Raw genomic sequence first — 18,155 nt, 5'->3', positions numbered from 1 at the left:
CTGCCGACCTAGACACTGTCTACATAATAATCCACGCCCCATAGAAAGTGTAAAAACACATAATAGGGACGGAAAACAGTCATAAGATGTCACTTTGCTAAAAAACAAACAAAAAAAAAACAACAGCCTAAGTTATTCCCTTTCAGACTGCACTCTTCAGCCGGGTTATTGCCAGGTCGTTATGTCACCACCCCAGGCAGAGCAACCTGGAATTTCAACCCTGGTCATGACCAGGGTGGAGGTGCAGTGTGAACAGGTAACCCAGGTCGAGCGACCCGGGTCCCGTTCACAGTATGGAGGAGGCAGGTCTGTCAGCTCCAAGTGCTGCCTCCTCCCTCACCCCCCCAATGATGCGCCGATGCTCCGCCCCCGTGTGATGTCAGTGACCAGGCAATAAGCTAAGTCGGATGGGGAGCTTACAGACTGCAAATACTGGGATGATCCTTGTCCCGTGTTCAAACAGGCATTTGCGGTCTGAAAGGGGTAAAAAAACGTCAACCACTTAGTAGTACCATTTGTTTAATCTTTCCTTACAAAATATTCTCAAATTAATAACTGCAGGTTGTTGTTGAAGCTGAATTCTATCTTGAATTTTCGCATTCATACCTAATGATTCAGAAGTTAAAAATAAACTAATAACAGCTAATAGGCTGCAATTAGGTTTTTCAACGTCATTAATCAATTTCTAAACTGGCAATAAATTAAAGAAGACAAGCCCTGGCACTAATTATCACTAGTAAAAACAATTACATTTGTTCCATCCCTACAATTAGTGAAATCTATCCATCATGTATACATTGTGTGTGACAGTTCGGTAATTCATAACAATATTGGCCTGTTATTGGGAGGCTTGTGGGCCATTAATATTCTAAAATGTTTGAAATACAGTATGGTCTGATCAGCGAGGAGTCCAAGCCCAAAGGCTGTTCTGTGGAAGACCGCACCGGCCAAGTACCGTTATCATAGATTTGTAAGGTTCCGCAGTACTCCAGCGCAAAGGACAATGAGAGGAAAACAGGCCTACATAAGACAATGACATAAAAAGTAGACAATAAATGAAGACCTGAAACTAAAGGATGAAAAAAGGGCACATCTAAAGCAAGAGGAGTGAGTGCCTCAGTGCTGCAAGTTTATTAGTGTAGATAGTATAGGTGGGAGTAGGGTGCGGTGTGAGGGTGTATTAGTCTAGAGCAGAGGTTCCCAAACTTTGTTTAATCATGGCACCCTATAGTATCAGAATTTTATCGATGGCACCCATAGGCCAAAAGTTTCTTATTGAGATATTAAGAAAAAAATCTAAATTAAATAAATTATGTTCAAATGTCATCTTTAGGTTTAATTATGTAATGAGGAACAAGATTAGCTTCTGAGTATCCACATATTTTATAACTGGCAGCCACAAGTATTGGTTTTGCCTATTACATTGACCAGAATCCATTTTAAATGGTCTTGGATCACCAACCCGAGGGACACCTGCAAGGGTTCCAAGGCACCCCAGGGTGCCACGGCACACATTTTGGGAACCACCGGTGTAGAGAGTTTAGCTGGGAGTAGGGTGCGGTGTGAGGGTGCATTAGTGTGAGTAGTATAGGTTGGAGTATGGTAGGTGTGAGGGTGCATTAGTGTGAGTAGTATAGGTTGGAGTAGGGTAGGTGTGAGGTGTTAGTGTGAGTACTATAGGTGGGAGTATGGTAGGTGTGAGGGTGCATTAGTGTGAGTACCATAGGTGGGAATATGGTAGGTGTGAGGGTGCATTAGTGTGAGTAGTATGGGTTGGAGTATGGTAGGTATGAGGTGTTAGTGTGAGTAGTATAGGTTGGAGTATGGTAGGTGTGAGGGTGCATTAGTGTGAGTAGTATGGGTTGGAGTATGGTAGGTGTGAGGTGTTAGTGTGAGTAGTATAGGTTGGAGTATGGTAGGTGTGAGGGTGCATTAGCGTGAGTAGTATAGGTTGGAGTATGGTAGGTGTGAGGGTGCATTAGTGTGAGTACTATAGGTTGGAGTATGGTAGGTGTAAGGGTGCATTAGTGTGAGTACTATAGGTGGGAGTATGGTAGGTGTGAGGGTGCATTAGTGTGAGTAGTATGGGTTGGAGTATGGTAGGTGTGAGGGTGCATTAGTGTGAGTAGTATGGGTTGGAGTAGGGTAGGTGTGAGGGTGCATTAGCGTGAGTAGTATAGGTTGGAGTATGGTAGGTGTGAGGGTGTATAAGTGTGAGTAGTATAGGTGGGAGTATGGTAGGTGTGAGGTGTTAGTGTGAGTAGTATGGGTTGAAGTATGGTAGGTGTGAGGGTGCATTAGTGTGAGTACTATAGGTGGGAGAATGGTAGGTGTGAGGGTGCATTAGTGTGAGTAGTATGGGTTGGAGTATGGTAGGTGTGAGGGTGCATTAGTGTGAGTAGTATGGGTTGGAATATGGTAGGTGTGAGGGTGCATTAGTGTGAGTACTATAGGTGGGAGTATGGTAGGTGTGAGGGTGCATTAGTGTGAGTAGTATGGGTTGGAGTAGGGTAGGTGTGAGGGTGCATTAGTGTGAGTACTATAGGTGGGAGTATTGTAGGTGTGAGGGTGCATTAGTGTGAGTAGTATAGGTGGGAGTATGGTAGGTGTGAGGTGTTAGTGTGAGTAGTATAGGTTGGAGTATGGTAGGTGTGAGGGTGCATTAGTGTGAGTACTATAGGTGGGAGAATGGTAGGTGTGAGGGTGCATTAGTGTGAGTACTATAGGTGGGAGTATGGTAGGTGTGAGGGTGCATTAGTGTGAGTAGTATGGGTTGGAGTAGGGTAGGTGTGAGGGTGCATTAGTGTGAGTACTATAGGTGGGAGTATGGTAGGTGTGAGGGTGCATTAGTGTAAGTAGTATGGGTTGGAGTATGGTATGTGTGAGGGTGTACCAGTGTGAGTAGTATAGGTTGGAGTATGGTAGGTGTGAGGTGTTAGTGTGAGTAGTATGGGTTGGAGTATGGTAGGTGTGAGGGTGCATTAGTGTGAGTAGTATGTGTTGGAGTATGGTAGGTGTGAGGGTGTACCAGTGTGAGTAGTATAGGTTGGAGTATGGTAGGTGTGAGGGTGCATTAGTGTGAGTAGTATGGGTTGGAGTATGGTAGGTGTGAGGTGTTAGTGTGAGTACTATAGGTTGGAGTATGGTAGGTGTGAGGGTGCATTAGTGTGAGTAGTATGGGTTGGAGTATGGTAGGTGTGAGGGTGCATTAGTGTGAGTAGTATGGGTTGGAGTATGGTAGGTGTGAGGGTGCATTAGTGTAAGTAGTATGGGTTGGAGTATGGTAGGTGTGAGGGTGCATTAGTGTGAGTAGTATGGGTTAGAGTAGGGTGGGTGTGAGGGTGCATTAGTGTGAGTAGTATGGGTTGGAGTATGGTAGGTGTGAGGGTGCATTAGTGTGAGTAGTATGGGTTAGAGTAGGGTGGGTGTGAGGGTGCATTAGTGTGAGTAGTATGGGTTGGAGTAGGTAAGATAATAGATTGGTCCACAGGACAATGATCACCCTGCTTCTTAAGACCAGTTATACTACAGTACATGGCCAAAAGTATGTGGGAACTCCTAATGTATATGTAATTAACAATGAGTGTGACACCCATTGCTAAGTGGTGCACAAAGTCAAGCATACAGCCAGGCAGTCTCCTTGGTGAAACAATAGAATAGTGACAGACTAGTCATACTGAAGAACTCCATGGCATCCCCTATAGTTACCCCTGTAACTATAGGGGATGCCACCTTTCCAATAAGTCTGCGCTGCTCACCTGTAAGTTACTGGAAAGGTCCGGTATTAACATTAGCTCACTGAACTGTCTAATGGCCCTATACACGTCAGCAACTTCTCAGAAGGTAGAAGTCTAATAAGATTTCCCATGAATCGCTGTGCAGCTTCCCAGGCGGCAGGATCTCAAATGATACACAGCAAGCGGCCCTTTTGCATACGACGTATCATATGCGATCCCAGCACGGGGTGCGGAATCCGATAAATCTATGGTGCGGCCCATGCGATCTCCAGCTCTGATCCAATGCATCGGATCGGAGCCAAAACAAATACAATTTGACACTTTTAATCCGATTTCTTGTCCCAATCGGTCAGAATCAGGAAAAAGGCACAAATTGCATAAGTATTTGGCCATCTTAAGATAGTCTGCCCATGGTTGCGATGCCAGACTGCCTTTAGAAGCAAAGTCAGCACAAGAACAGTACTTCTAGAATCTAGATATTCAATGTAAAGCTGCCATATATCTACAGATCGATTGTCAGATTGGGCTGGTTGGAACAAAAACCTGGTAATGGATGAGTGACAGTTTTTGGCAGTTTTCCAGCATTTCAAAGCAAATGGTCAACTGTCAATTACTCTCATCCGTTACCAGGTTTTTGTTCCAACCAGCCCAATCTGACAATTGATCTGTAGATGTTTGGCAGCCTTAATGGCTTTCCATAGAAACAATACTCAGTTAAAAGAGCGGCTAGTGTGGTATTAAGTGGACCACTAGTGTACTCTATTGCAAAGGAAAGGTGCCCTTTGTAATGACAAATCCTCTTCACCTTCTGGACTTCTGACAGATTGTTTTGATGCCAGGAGAATGCTTCCTGCCCAAATATGTACTTACAGCTGGGCTGGGGAGGGGAAATCATGGTGTGGGGCTGTTTGTCATGGATCATCCTCGTCCTATGGAGTTCCAGCGAAAGGGATATATTAATGCAGCAGAATACAAAGTGAATGAGTTTCAAATTCTGTGGCAACAATGTGGAGAATGAAAGTCCCTGTTGCCACATGTGAAGGTCCCCAACCACAAAGAACGGTCCAGCAAAAAGATGATTGCAGAGTTTGCTAAGGTAGTACTGTATTTAAGTGACTTCCCAAAAACAGTCACCTCAACCCCCGTTATGAACCCTGTATGTAATCCTTGCCCTCAACAACAGAGTATGTGGGATACAGTCAGGATACCTTGCCCTCAACAACAGAGTATGTGGGATACAGACAGGATACCTTGCCCTCAACAACAAAGTATGTGGGATACAGTCAGGATACCTTGCTCTCAACAACAGAGTATGTGGGATACAGACAGGATAACTTGCCCTCAACAACAAAGTATGTGGGATACAGTCAGGATACCAGCATACAGTATACCGATGCAGACGCCAGAAGAGACAGCTGATATCCTAATAGGTACGTGTGTGGGCCGGGTTAGGGTGAGGCTGGTGAAGGGGTAGTTAGGTTTAGGCACTAGAGAAGGGATTTCGGGTTAGTCTACTGGAGGGGTGGTAAGGTTGAGGTTAGGCTATGGGGATGAGGGGTAGGTTTAGGCATCAGTGGGGGGATTTAGGGTTAGTCTAGGGGGAAGATGGTAAAGGTTGAGGTTAGGCTGCGGGGAGGGGGGGTTAGATTTATGCACTAGTGGGGGAATTTAGGGTTAGTCTATGGGAGGGGTGGTAAGGTTGAGGTTAGGCTGCAGGGAGGGGGGTTAGGTTTAGGAATTAGTGGGGGGACTTAGGGTTAGTCTAGGGGGTAGATGGTAAGGTTGAGGTTAGGCTGCGGGAGAGGGGTTAGGTTTACGCGATAGCGGAGCAGATTAGGGTAATTTTGCTTTAGGGTTAGACTGCTAGATGGGTGGGTAAGTGGGACAGGGGGGAGGGTAAGTATACTTACCTGACCCCTGTAGGGATTTCCTCCATCAGGATGCCGGCATCGGTATTCTGACAGCCGGTCATCCATATGTATCCTGGCCCCACATCAACATTATTAGTACTAAAAAAATAAAAAACCCAATGACATGCGTTCAGAAACACAAAAACTGTGGAGCTTTCCTTAATGGGGGAATCACGGGTGGTGTAATGGTTAGTATTACTGCCTCACAGCACTGAGGCCATGGGTTCGATTCTCACCATGGCTCTAACTGTGTGGAGTTTGAGTATTCTCCCTGTGCTTGCGTGGGTTTACTCCGGGTACTCCAGTTTCCTCCAACAATCCAAAAATATACTGGTAGGTTAATTGGTTTCCAACAAAATTAACCCTAGACTGTCTGTGTGTGCGTGTACATGTGGTAGGGAAAAAAGAATGTAAGCTCCACTGGGGCAGGGACTGATGTGAATGTTCAACTTTATTCTGTATGTGCTATGTAGAAAAATGTTAATATAATGTAACATAAAACAACAAAACAAATTACCTTTAACAAGGAAACAAACAACTGGCTTTGCAAGCAATCAATAGCTGTTTAACTGCCAAAATCTATAATATACTCTTTCAATTCAGTTTCTTACATAAGCAGTGAGATGTACTCTACAGGTCGGAGATAAGACTCAATCAGAACAGAGGGGAGCGGAGGACGTAGCCTCAGCACAATTACCTGCAGACTGTGTAACTGTATAAGAATACACTAGCCCCGACAGTCTATCACCAGAGCTAGGTACTGTATTCCTATTTCTATTAATAGATCGCTCTACCCAATCTTTCAAGACACAAAGCACAATAACTACAGCCTGGATATATGTAGTGTCATCTTATGAGTCAGACATGTACACACAAATACAGCGCGTCAGAATGGATAGCGGCTTTCTACGTGGCTGCGTTATAAATGATTTGACACAGTTATGAGCGGACGGTTAAATCAGTAGATGATACAAAGCCGGAAAGGTCCTGTGAGATATGAGACTATTGGTGGGTATGATTCCACACAATAATAAGCCATTTTCTACCCATTTATAAGCCTACTGACGCCCAATAGTGCCTATATAAACCCAAGATATTTTACCAGGGCAGGTTTATCTTGCCCCAGGAAAACCCACCACTCTTTTGCAGGTAGTTAACAGTGCAGCCAGCCCAGGGCGGAAACTCGAGAAAGTTCGGGGCCGCTTGGGAGAGGGGGGGGGGGAGAGTGCCCGGGCAGCAGTGTCGGTGGGTACTGCACTCAAGTGTTTGGGCGCTCATGTGTTCAGGTGCTCGAACGCCCAAGTGGCACCGACCTCGGCAGTGGCTGAAGGGGATTGACGAGGCCCTTCAGCTTGCATACCCCTGCATCGTGGTATGCCCGGAAATTTTCTGGGGCAGCCCGCTGCGGCAGCGCAGCTGGGCCCGGAAAATTTCCGGACATACCACTGAAGCGGTTAATCAGTATAATCTTCATGTTTTACAAATAAAATAAAAAAGTTTGTAAACCCCAACACCCTGAAAAATGTACACAGGAGGATTTTTTGGATGTTAACTAGAGAGTGTTCAGGTCCAACAAGGCGACATTACTATGTAGTTTCAGTATTTATTTTATATTAGACTATTGCTTGGGTTTGGTTGTGCAATAAGCATTACTTGAACTTTATCCTTCTCTTGTTTTAAGCTCGGCAGCTCTTCCAACAGCCCCAGGAGGCAGCGAGAAGAAATGTCTTCACTGCACCGAAGAGGCATCTAAACAGAAGAAAAGTTAATTGCGCCCCTTGTGGTAGCAGCAGTGGACAACAATTAAATTGCCCCATAACAAAATGTATTAAATGAATAAGCGAAAAAGAGTAAGCATTTCTGAACACGGTGGCTGGAAGAATAGATAAATAGGGTCAGAATATTCTGTCAAGACGGCAGTATGTGCCTATCCATAATGTTGGCATCGGTCAACATTTAGGGGGGTATTCAATGTCAGGGGCACGGCTGTCGAGCAAGCTTGACAGCCGTGCCCCTGTACCGTTCTCGCTTTTCTCGACTTGAGCTCGGCGGTCGGGATTCAATGTCCCGGCCACCGAGCGGCGATAACGGGGCGTGGCAACGAGCTGAGGCCGGAAATACTCGAGCTCCGGACGGGAGCTCGCCTAATTCCGGCTTTTCTCGGCAGAACAAGCCAGACAGCTTGTGATGTCGGGCTCGTTCTGCTGAGAACCCCTGTTCAATGCTGTCGGGGAAGACAGCATTGAATAGGGCCCCGCAGCCCTTGTCGGGAGATGGCTGCGGGAGCACGACAAACATTGAATACCCCCCATAGTTTGATAACTTTGTGAACGTGTTGAGATTTTACATATGTTGACATCATAACTGTCTACATTACACTGTTATTCTGACAGCCTTCTATATCAAAAGTGTCCTAGTGAATTAGAACATGAATTTCAGTGGCAGAACCACTTTAGCAATCGCCATATAAAAGAGAAGTGCTGGCTAGAAACTAATGGAATGTTTTATCTGGAGTAGAACATAATCCCAATGATGACACTCAAAGGGTTAAACCATGCTAATCAATGTATTGTATATAAGGCAGTTTGGTCATATAACCCCAGCATCTATTCCAGACCATGTAGCAAACACAAACAAGGGAAAAAAAGCCTTTGCCGCCACAAATGTCCCAATTCCCTTAATAATAATTGTTTGTATCCCGGTAACAAGTATTTTCGGCAATTTGATTGTTCCCAGAGTAGGCGCAGAGTGAAGGAAAACTTGTGTGGAGGAGGAATTTAGGTTTGCGAGGTGAGCCTACAGTTACATACACAGTCCCGCTGGACTCCTAATCCGGCAAGAATCAGAAGGAAGTGGTGGCCGCACAATTCCAGCAGCCCGAAAAGGACTTAACCCCTGCTTGATCCCAGGACCAGAATAAAAGTCCAAATGAAGAACTGATCTGCCTTTTCTGCGTTCCAAGAAATCTCATCCCCCCCCGCTTTATTTAATACATCTATAAAAGGGATCTTCCGCTGGACGAATGCCGAGCTGGTTCTTTGAGGTCAGCAGCATAAAATGTGACCCTTTGTACGAGATTGCATTCAGGAACCTTGAGAATTTTATCGAGAGCCAGAAACTAGCAAGGGCCTGAGATTAGTATTAATTCCAACGGAGATCTGGTAGTCAGACAATATTTAGCAATATATTCTAGATGTTCAGCTGTACAGAATGACTACAACTACAAGAGTTTGGGGTCTATCTACTAAATGTTGCTTTCCACAGAATTCAATGAAATTCAATCTGAGGGCCTAATGCAGAGCCACAACGCTGGGCTGCGAATTCGCAGCCCTATCGATTACCAAATGGCCGTGCATATGCACGAATCGCTGTGCGCACGCGAGAGGTGTACCTGAGACGAAATCCAGCATTGGCTATGTAACGCTTGCAGTACGCAGGGCCATTTTCAGGGAAAACGCAAGACAGGAGGATCCCATCAATCTAGATCCAATTCCAACCGATTGGATGTAGATGGTGTGGTGATTGGGTCCTTTTTTGTCCTGTGTGGATCGATACCGATCCGATGCGCGGTCCAGTGGGTCCGTCGTTATTCAGATCCTACCTGCAGCAGGTAGGATCTGGAAACGACCATACTCCCCGGGTGCGGGTCGCCATCGGATCAAACCCGCTCACGGTGCACATCGTGAGCGGGTCGCTCCCCCGTGTCATCGTGAGCGGGTCGTCCTGGTGTGTACCCCACACTAAAATGCCCACACATACAAAAATGAAACTACAATAAAACCAGATTTTTAAACATGTTTAAAAAATCTGATTCAGCAATCGATTGGTGATCCCTATTCATTTTTGATCGGGATCGCCAAAAGGGGGAGCCCACACATTAAAGGTTAATTGTGACAATCATCTCCAGAACGGAGGATTGTCACAATTAATTGCTGATGTATGATTGCATAAGTCTATGGCTACTCAGCCACTGCACACGGGTGGGAGAGAAGGGGGGACCATTCGGTGGAGAGTTGATGCAAATAGATTTGCTGATATTCGATGCCATCACAACCATGCGCATGGTGAGATTTCACTCTGGAGGAGCAGCAGCTAACTGATCCCAGGCCTCCGAAGATTAGCAGCCAGAAATCTGATCTGAATAACCCCCTTTGTTAGGTTTCAGGGGCTGGAGACACATTTACCAACAGATGGGGTTATTTGTATATAAATTTAAGCAAATGTGTGTTTTAGCCCTGGAAGTAAACATCAATTTACATCGATTTCCATCAATTTGCAATAGATGAAAATTAACCTTTCATCAATATAGCCCTTGTGTCCTTGTGACATACATTGGGTTGACCACTGAAGGCCGACAGGTCTTAGGTTGACACCTGAAATAGGTTGACATCAACAGGTTTGAAAGGTCAACACAAGCAATAGGTAGATAATGGGAAGGTCGACAGTAAGAAGAGTTTTTAGCGCTTTTTTGGGAGCGGGCATGTGCCGACAGGCGGTATTTCATACCCTACCATCCACTAGGGCGTGGTGGGAGAATAAAATAGTGTGCTGAGCCCAGCGAGGCCCGAAGTGTGGTGAGAGCACCGGGCCATGCGAGGGGACGCGGTACACTTACACGTTGTCCATGGTGACTATGTCGACATTCAGGCCCCCCCAAAAATACAGGAAAACTCATGCCGGCCTTCCCATTGTTAACCTAATGCTTGTGTTGACCTTCCAACCCTGTTGACCTTAGCCACGTCAACCGATTTCAAGTGTCAACCTTAGCCCTGTAGACCTTCATTGAGTCAATCCTATGATCCCTCCAGTGGCGGAACTTGTGAGCGGTTGCCAAGGTGCAAAAATATGATTCGGGCCCCCTCCTCCACTCCAACCCAAGTTTACAATATGCCCCACAGCAGTGGGTGCCTTAGTCCTTGGGGGCCCTGGTGCAATGCACCTGCTGCACCAATGGTAGTTCTGCCTCTGGACCCATACCCCTTTGGGACATACACTGGCTTATTAATACTCAGAAAGTTGCTGGCTTCTTGCAGACCAGTGATGAGTAACCTGACACATTTCCCACCGCTACCTCCTCATCTGAGCTGCAACTAGGGACCCCTCCACCTCCTTTTCTGGCCTGTATCCCCCTCTGGCTCTGAGCTGAATCACCTCCTCTGTTCTGCACGTGCACCAGTGACATGTACCCCTCCTCTGACATGCACCCCCCTCCTTCTCCACCCAGCACCCCATAATTTCCCACTCTGGTCTGCATCACGATCTGGAACAGCGTACCACCGGCATCGCCCCCCCGTATGTATATTTATATATGTACACACTGTTTAAGTTCAAGACACCTTCCGTCTGTGAATATTCATATGGTAACAGCTGATCATAATCTACGTCAACACATACTATGGAAATTCCTAACCGTAAGTTCTGCGAAGAGGAAAAATACAGGCAACAATGTGGAGGAATGTAAGTTACTGTCAATATACAACTTCGCAAAAAACAGCAACAACCAGTTCTTTAAACTCTGAATGACCCACAATAAAAAGAAACAAGAGAATGAAAGACCAAAGAAAATATTTCCGAGCCATGTGATTTTAAATGTTCTGCGGCCAGTTAAAATGGATTTCATGGTGAGAAAGTGAAGTAATGGATACATGCAAGAAACGGAGATGGTGTGTACACTTGCGTCAAAAAACAATGTCTTAAAAACAATGGAAAATATCGGTCTTCTTCCTATTTAATGGAATAGCTCCATCGGTTGAAGATCACCAAGACGCACAAAAAATAAGACAAGAACAGTCAGTGGTGTGAAATCAATAAATTGATAATGATCAAGGATGTAAATCCTTGTAACTGACCTGTCTGCCAGGCCCTAAAGAACCTAAGAACACTGGAGGATTGATAATACAGATTTGAGACTATGACATCTCGAAATGAAAACCATATATGATTTGAGAACCCTAGAACCTAGGGGGATCAATATGGATTTCGAGTTGAAATGCTTCTACTGTGAGACTATCTTATTATGTTACCTGTTGAAAGTATATTGGCCCTTATTCTAGTTGACTCGGACGGATGCGTATTTTCGGACAGGAACAGAGTGTTTTTAGCACTGCTTACCGCACAAATCGCTCACACCGTCCAAACGCAGTAAGACGCCGCACGAACGGACCGCGAGATGATGTTTCGTGTGAACACATCCTCCATCTGTGGGAACCTTCCCCATCCTCCAATGGTCGCCGGCCATCGAATGAAGGACAGAGCGTTCAGGCAGCACCGAGTGCTCCAGACCACTCGGACATGTTTCCGTATGAAAGCAGGGATATGGGCAGGCAGCTGGCTTCCGGCTATGTCAGCTGTCCGCCCCCCACACGTGCGCTATAGCTGCATTACCATACGTACGCCCAGTGTTTTCATGGGAACGCCCATGAAACGTGGGGCGTACGTATATGGTAATGAGCCAACACAGCCCCTCACGCCCCTCTCCACCCCCTGCTCGAACGGTTCTGACCGATCATTTTCTGCACAGAACTCACTCCGTGTTCGGACGTGCAACGCGTTCGCACATGTGCTGATACGCCTCTGCACATGCGCAAATACCAAACATCGGCCGTCCGACCAAACGCAGAGCAGCCCGACTCAATCAGGACAGGAAGAATCATTCACCTTATCTATCATGTTGTGTTCCACGGACTACGGAGGTTTGCGTCATTTTCTTTTCCAGTGAAGACGCCGAAGAACGGAAATACGGCACTGGACTAATCAGCTGTAGTTGATTACTAAGTATTTCCAAAACTCCGGCTTGTCGATTCGTGGATTATATGCATTTTATGATTATGTATTTTTAAAACGGCCAGTGTATGTTAGCAATATATGTATGTTGGTAAGCAATGTAAAATGTCTTTGAATGTTTGGATTTTTAATTGTCAAGAGAAACTATTATGATAAATTCATATATTATCATATAATGGAGATGATGCCGGTGAACGTTTTTGCTTTTACTTTGGATTAGAAGATTTGGTGTTGTGTATATATACTCACTCATGTACATTTCCTTCATACCTTGAAAAAGGACCAGTTCTGTGGCCCGAAACGTGTTGGTGAGAAGGAATAGTATCCAATTATCCTGGGGATCTAGTGCTCATCACCATTCTGGTTGCACCCACCTTTTTCTCTAACCTGGTGAGTTGAGGTGGCAGACGTTTTGTCCTTTGGACCCCAGTGATAAGCAGATTTTTTTTTAATCCATTTTTTACTATATTTTTTTATCGCATTGTATTGTATTGTTATGGAGATTGTGAACCTCCTTTTGTTCTGAATACAATTTTTCATACCACTCTGGACTGTACCTGGTTCTACATCCACTTCACATCTATTTGTGGGATACTTATTGGAGGGAAAAAGATACCTTTCCAGGAACATAGGGCCCAGCAATAAGGTGAGCCTTATACACTGGGGGACGAGTGACCAGAGGGAATTGAAAATAAACCTTTATGCGCCTATAGGGCTTGGCAGACAGGTTCGTTACAAGTATTTACATCCTTGATCATTATCAATTTATTGATTTAACACCACTGACCTGTTCTCCCTTGTCTTATTTTTTGTACGTGATCTTCAACCGATGGAGCTATTCCATTAAATAGGAAGAAGACCGATATTTTCCATTGTTTTTGAGACAGTGCAAGTGTACACACCATCTCCATTTCTTGCATGTTCCATTTTAGATTGGTAACCCCTGGTGTTTGCAGTGCAGCAGTCTCCTGGTGCTGTCATCTTTAAAAATATCTGTCTAGAAGTAATGGATACGTAGACGATTATCCGAGCCCTTTGCAGAGATGTCATTACCGGCTTCCAAAGTAGCCTGCAGTATAGTTTGGCTGCACTTGCTGTGCGTATTGGTGTGATGACACGGCGGACCCTCAATCACACAAAGTGGCGGGTGCACAAGCACATCAAGGTATCTTTAACAGGTCAGGACCACCAGGAGTGTAGTGTCACACACAGCAATAGACGGATTGGTTGGTACCATACTCACACGTATTCAATGTAGAGCTCTCTCTCTATTCTGTATAGGCCTTAATTAAATGAATTAGTTAAATAAAGTTATATGCTCTAAACATAGGATTGACTGTGGTCTATCCTTCCTGTAGTGACTTCTCCCAATCTTGGGATTCCCCAATGACAATACAGCCATTGGTATAAATACCTCCACTGGTAGCAGTCTCTCTCCAGCCTTGAAAAAGACATCTTGCCTGTCGGAACGTGTTGGTGGAGAGAGACTGCTACCTGTGTACCTCTAGCCAGGGGTTAGTGGCCATACACCACTTTTTAGGCATCGCAAAAAAAAAACACCTTTGTTCTATTTCATGTCACAGGCTTTTATGCACTATTCCGTTTTAATAAATATTGTACTGAGAGAAGATTTCTCCCTATATCTGGCTTAAATATTGTCTAAACTCCCTTGAACATTACCTGTGGGAATCCATCTAAAGATACCTTTACAGGAGAGATCTACCTTGAATACGTGTGAGTATGGTACGAACCGATCCGTCTATTGCTGTGTGTCACCTACACTTCTGGTGGTCCTGACACGTTAAAGATACCTTGATGTGCTTGTGCACCCGCCACATTGTGTGAGTGAGGGTACATCATTTAATATTGGCATACCCCCCTTTTTATCACATATTTTGGGACATTGCAATCATTGCCCCTATATTTCCTTCTTTCCTATGCAAACTTCTACGTGAGCCTTCCATAATTGGATCACTTGCATTCAGAGGATATAAAGAAGTTTACTGTGGGCAAACAAGATTCCAGCACCTATACACACAGTTCTACTGTGCCAGTCTACCATACGAGGACTTTGTGGTGATCCTCATCTCTATTGTGAGGCAGCAGGAGTCTTGAGACTATTACTTCCTTTTTGTCTAATATAGGAGTGTTATTCGGATCACTACCATGGAAAACGAGCTAGTTTAGGACGATACGGATGGTGTAATGGTTAGCATTACTGCCTCTCAGCACTGAGGTTGTGGGTTTGATTCCCACCATGGCCCTAACTGTGCAAACTTTGTATATTGTACTTGTGCGGGTTTCCTGCCACAATCCCAAAATATACTGGTAGGCTAACTGGCTAATGGCTAAAAATTAACTCTAATGTGTGCGTGTTTCAGGGAATATAGACTGTAAGCTCTACTGGGGCAGGGATTGATGTTAACGGAAAAAAATATTCTCTGTAAACCGCTGCGGAATATGTTCGCTACTTAAATAACTCGTGATTAATAACAATACACATAGGGCGAGATTCAATTAAGTGTGAGTTGTCTCGCGCAGGGGTCATTCAGGTGCGGTCAGATTGATAATGCTGTATGTAGCACTGCAGCAGGAGGCATCTAGCTAACCCCCGCTGAGAGCACTGCATTGTCAGCAGAATGGCGGTAGTCCCAGGACTTGATGTTACATTGTCCAATATTGACACATGGGGCAGCATCGCATCCTCCATAGAAAACTATGGGGGATGCGGCTGCAGGTGGGGCAGGAGGAATCAGACTCCTGCTGCGGCCCTCCTCCATATACACAGAGCGAACAAGTCAGATTGCTTAGAAATGGGCTAAAATTGCCCCTTGTGTATGCCCCTTTACTGTAACTAGTTACACAAACCCTAACCAGACATTTCTATAATGATAACTTGTTACAGTTCATGTTTTCATCAGAGAACTAGAGCCTCGTACACACGGGGTGATTTCTGCTAGCCTACATGGTAAGCGATGTAAGCAAGGGAAATTGCCCTTGTGCTAACTAGAGCGCCCAAACATACGTCAGGTGATGTCAGAAGCATACAAACGCAGTGATCAGTACTTAAATTTAGACAGATCACTTAAACCCATTTTACACCACCGCAAAACCCTGGTCAACCAGTGTCCATTTACACGGCACCTCTACCCAGGTCCTGACCTGGGTGGAACATGGCTAGGACCCATGTAGAGGCCGGTGTAAATGGTCCCAGCACGGGTTGGGACATCGAGGAGAGAATACAGCCGCACAACCTGTATGCGCTTACCGGAAGTCAGAGGCAGCGGAGAGACAAGAGAGCACCACAAACACTCCATGTGCTCTCTGGTCGGCTGCGAGGAGAGAAGAGCGCGCCGCACACACAATCACAGTTGAGGTTGAGTGAGGCAAGTGCCATGGCACCCACCCCATTGAGATTTTTCTTTGGGGGAGATGGATGCTGCTGCTGTGGGGGGGGGGGGGGGGAGGGGGAGATGCTGCTGCAGGGAGTGGGGGAATGGGGAGGCAGGGCTGAGCCAGGTCCAGTGTAAACGGTGCAGACCCAGGTCGAAGTGCTGTTGGGTCTGATCCTGGAAACTCCAGTGTTCAAAGACCAGGATCCAACTAGGGTTTTTGGTGTATTAGAAAATGAGGTAAAATCACCCCGTGTGTATGAGCCTTACCATAATAGTATATATATAATACTATATAACAATAACAATAAAGGATATTACAATTCCAGTTTATAAATTGTTGCTTTAAAGAAATCCCTGTAACTGTACCACTGGATGTTTCCTATATTTTTACAATTATTTTTTTTTTTTCACGTGTATGTCTTGGGTAAGGTTTATGGAAATGAATGGGGGACAGTTCATCTAAAGCTCTTAAAATAGTTGATACCTAAATTCTGTGCCATACTTGAATGAGCCGAGCTGACTTGATTAAAAGGAGCAGCGCTACCAATTGTACGTTATTGAACATGACAGATGAAAATGCCCCGTTGCCTTTTTCATAGGAGATGTACCAAACATACACATCCCAAGGCCCTGGTGGCGTTACACTGAATGGGCCGTTCTCGCCTTACGCCACCTGCAAAAATTTTTTTTTAAATCAGCAGATGGTAAATTCAATAGCCCAGAAAAAAAAAAAAAACATTTTGTTACTACATGTGAATTTTCGGTACTCTTTACCTAGAACGGCGCCCGCGATTAGAATCGTGGGCGTCGGGGGTAAAAAATCGCGGTCATCGCGGGCATCGCGGGTAAATCGCGGGTACATAAAAATCGTGTACCCGCGATCACCGCGATTTTCCCATAGGGAACAATGTTAAAAAGCCTGATTGACCGCGATTTTACTTTAAAATGCCTCAATGCCCGCGATTTTCACATAGGAATCAATGTTAAATGGGCTACAGAGCCCAAATAGGCAGAATTAACCCTTAAATGTCACCCCAATTTATGTACGCCACCCCACGATCCACACCAACCCGAAGCGTGGCGAGCGCAGCGAGCCCACGAGGGGCGGCGGTACGCGTCCTCCGACCTTTTCATGCCCTACTATCCACGTCGGCGTGGAGTTGAGAATAGAATAGTGTGGCGAGCGCAGCGAGCCACCGAGCCCGAAGCGTGGCGAGCGCAGCGAGCCCCGCGAGGGGACGCGGATACCTTCACAGTTATACGCGTCCCCTCGCGGGCTTCACAGGTATCCGTGGCGAAAAGCGGACACCTGTGAAGCCCGCGAGGGGACGCGTTTACCTGTGAAGGTATCCGCTGCGCTCGCCACGCTTCGGGCTCGGTGGCTCGCTACGCTCGCCACACTATTCTATTCTCAACTCCACGCCGACGTGGATAGTAGGGCATGAAAAGGTCGGAGGACGCGTACCGCCGCCCCTCGCGGGCTCGCTGCGCTCGCCACGCTTCGGGTTGGCGTGGATCGTGGGGTGGCGTACAAAAATTGGGGGGACATTTAAGGGTTAATTCTGCCTATTTGGGCTCTGTAGCCCATTTAACATTGATTCCTATGTGAAAATCGCGGCCATTGAGGCATTGAATGCAAAATCGCGGTCAATCAAACTTTTTAACATTGTTCCCTATGGGAAAATCGCGGTGATCGCGGGCATCGCGTCGCGGCCGTTTATGTACTGCCCGCGATGTCGCGATCACCGCGATGGGCGCCGTTCTAGGTAAAGAGTACCGAATTTTCTTCTCCCGCATCGGGGGCAGGCCGTGATTTTATTTAAAAAAAAAAAAGACACGGAAATTCCAGATGCCGCTGACAAGTAAAGAAGACAAACTGGAAATATAAGTGTAACAAATGACTTCTATTACAGCTAGATTTGATATCACAAGTAGATTTGATATCACAAGTAAACAGAAGTTGAAAATGTACATTTAAAAAGTACTCTGGGAATAAAATATCAAAACGCCTCCTAATAATCAGAATAAGTATATATTACAAAAGAGATGTAATGTTCTACAGAGATATCAAATATATATTTGTGTCAGTTCCAAAATGATCTTTTGTTTTGTCAGCAGCGTTTCTTCGCCTGTGATGAAATACTAATTTTCTATAATATATATATATTTTTTTAAATTTAAGAACGGAAAAACCTTCATCACTCCTTATTTTATTAATGACATTCACAGAAAGGACACTGGCAGAAGCGGGTTTAGCGAACGCACACAGAAGTGTGGAACCGCACTTAAATAAGCTGTCACCACAAACTCTGAGCTGTGCCAAACCAAAG

The 18,155-nt window shown here is 45.4% G+C and overlaps 1 protein-coding gene across 9 annotated transcripts in view; it reads right to left on the bottom strand.

The window, feature by feature from the left end:
* The window catches only part of NFAT5 (nuclear factor of activated T cells 5), a 131,048-nt gene that overhangs the window by 70,971 nt on the left and 41,922 nt on the right, over positions 1 to 18,155 (bottom strand). The gene's annotated exons all lie outside the window — the stretch shown is intronic.

Source organism: Crinia signifera, chromosome 11, assembly GCF_055691185.1.
Source record: "Crinia signifera chromosome 11, ASM5569118v1, whole genome shotgun sequence".
Classification (NCBI taxonomy): Eukaryota; Metazoa; Chordata; class Amphibia; order Anura; family Myobatrachidae; genus Crinia; species Crinia signifera.
The sequence above is the reverse complement of the archived record's forward strand: the minus strand, read 5'-3'. Positions and strand labels throughout refer to the sequence as shown.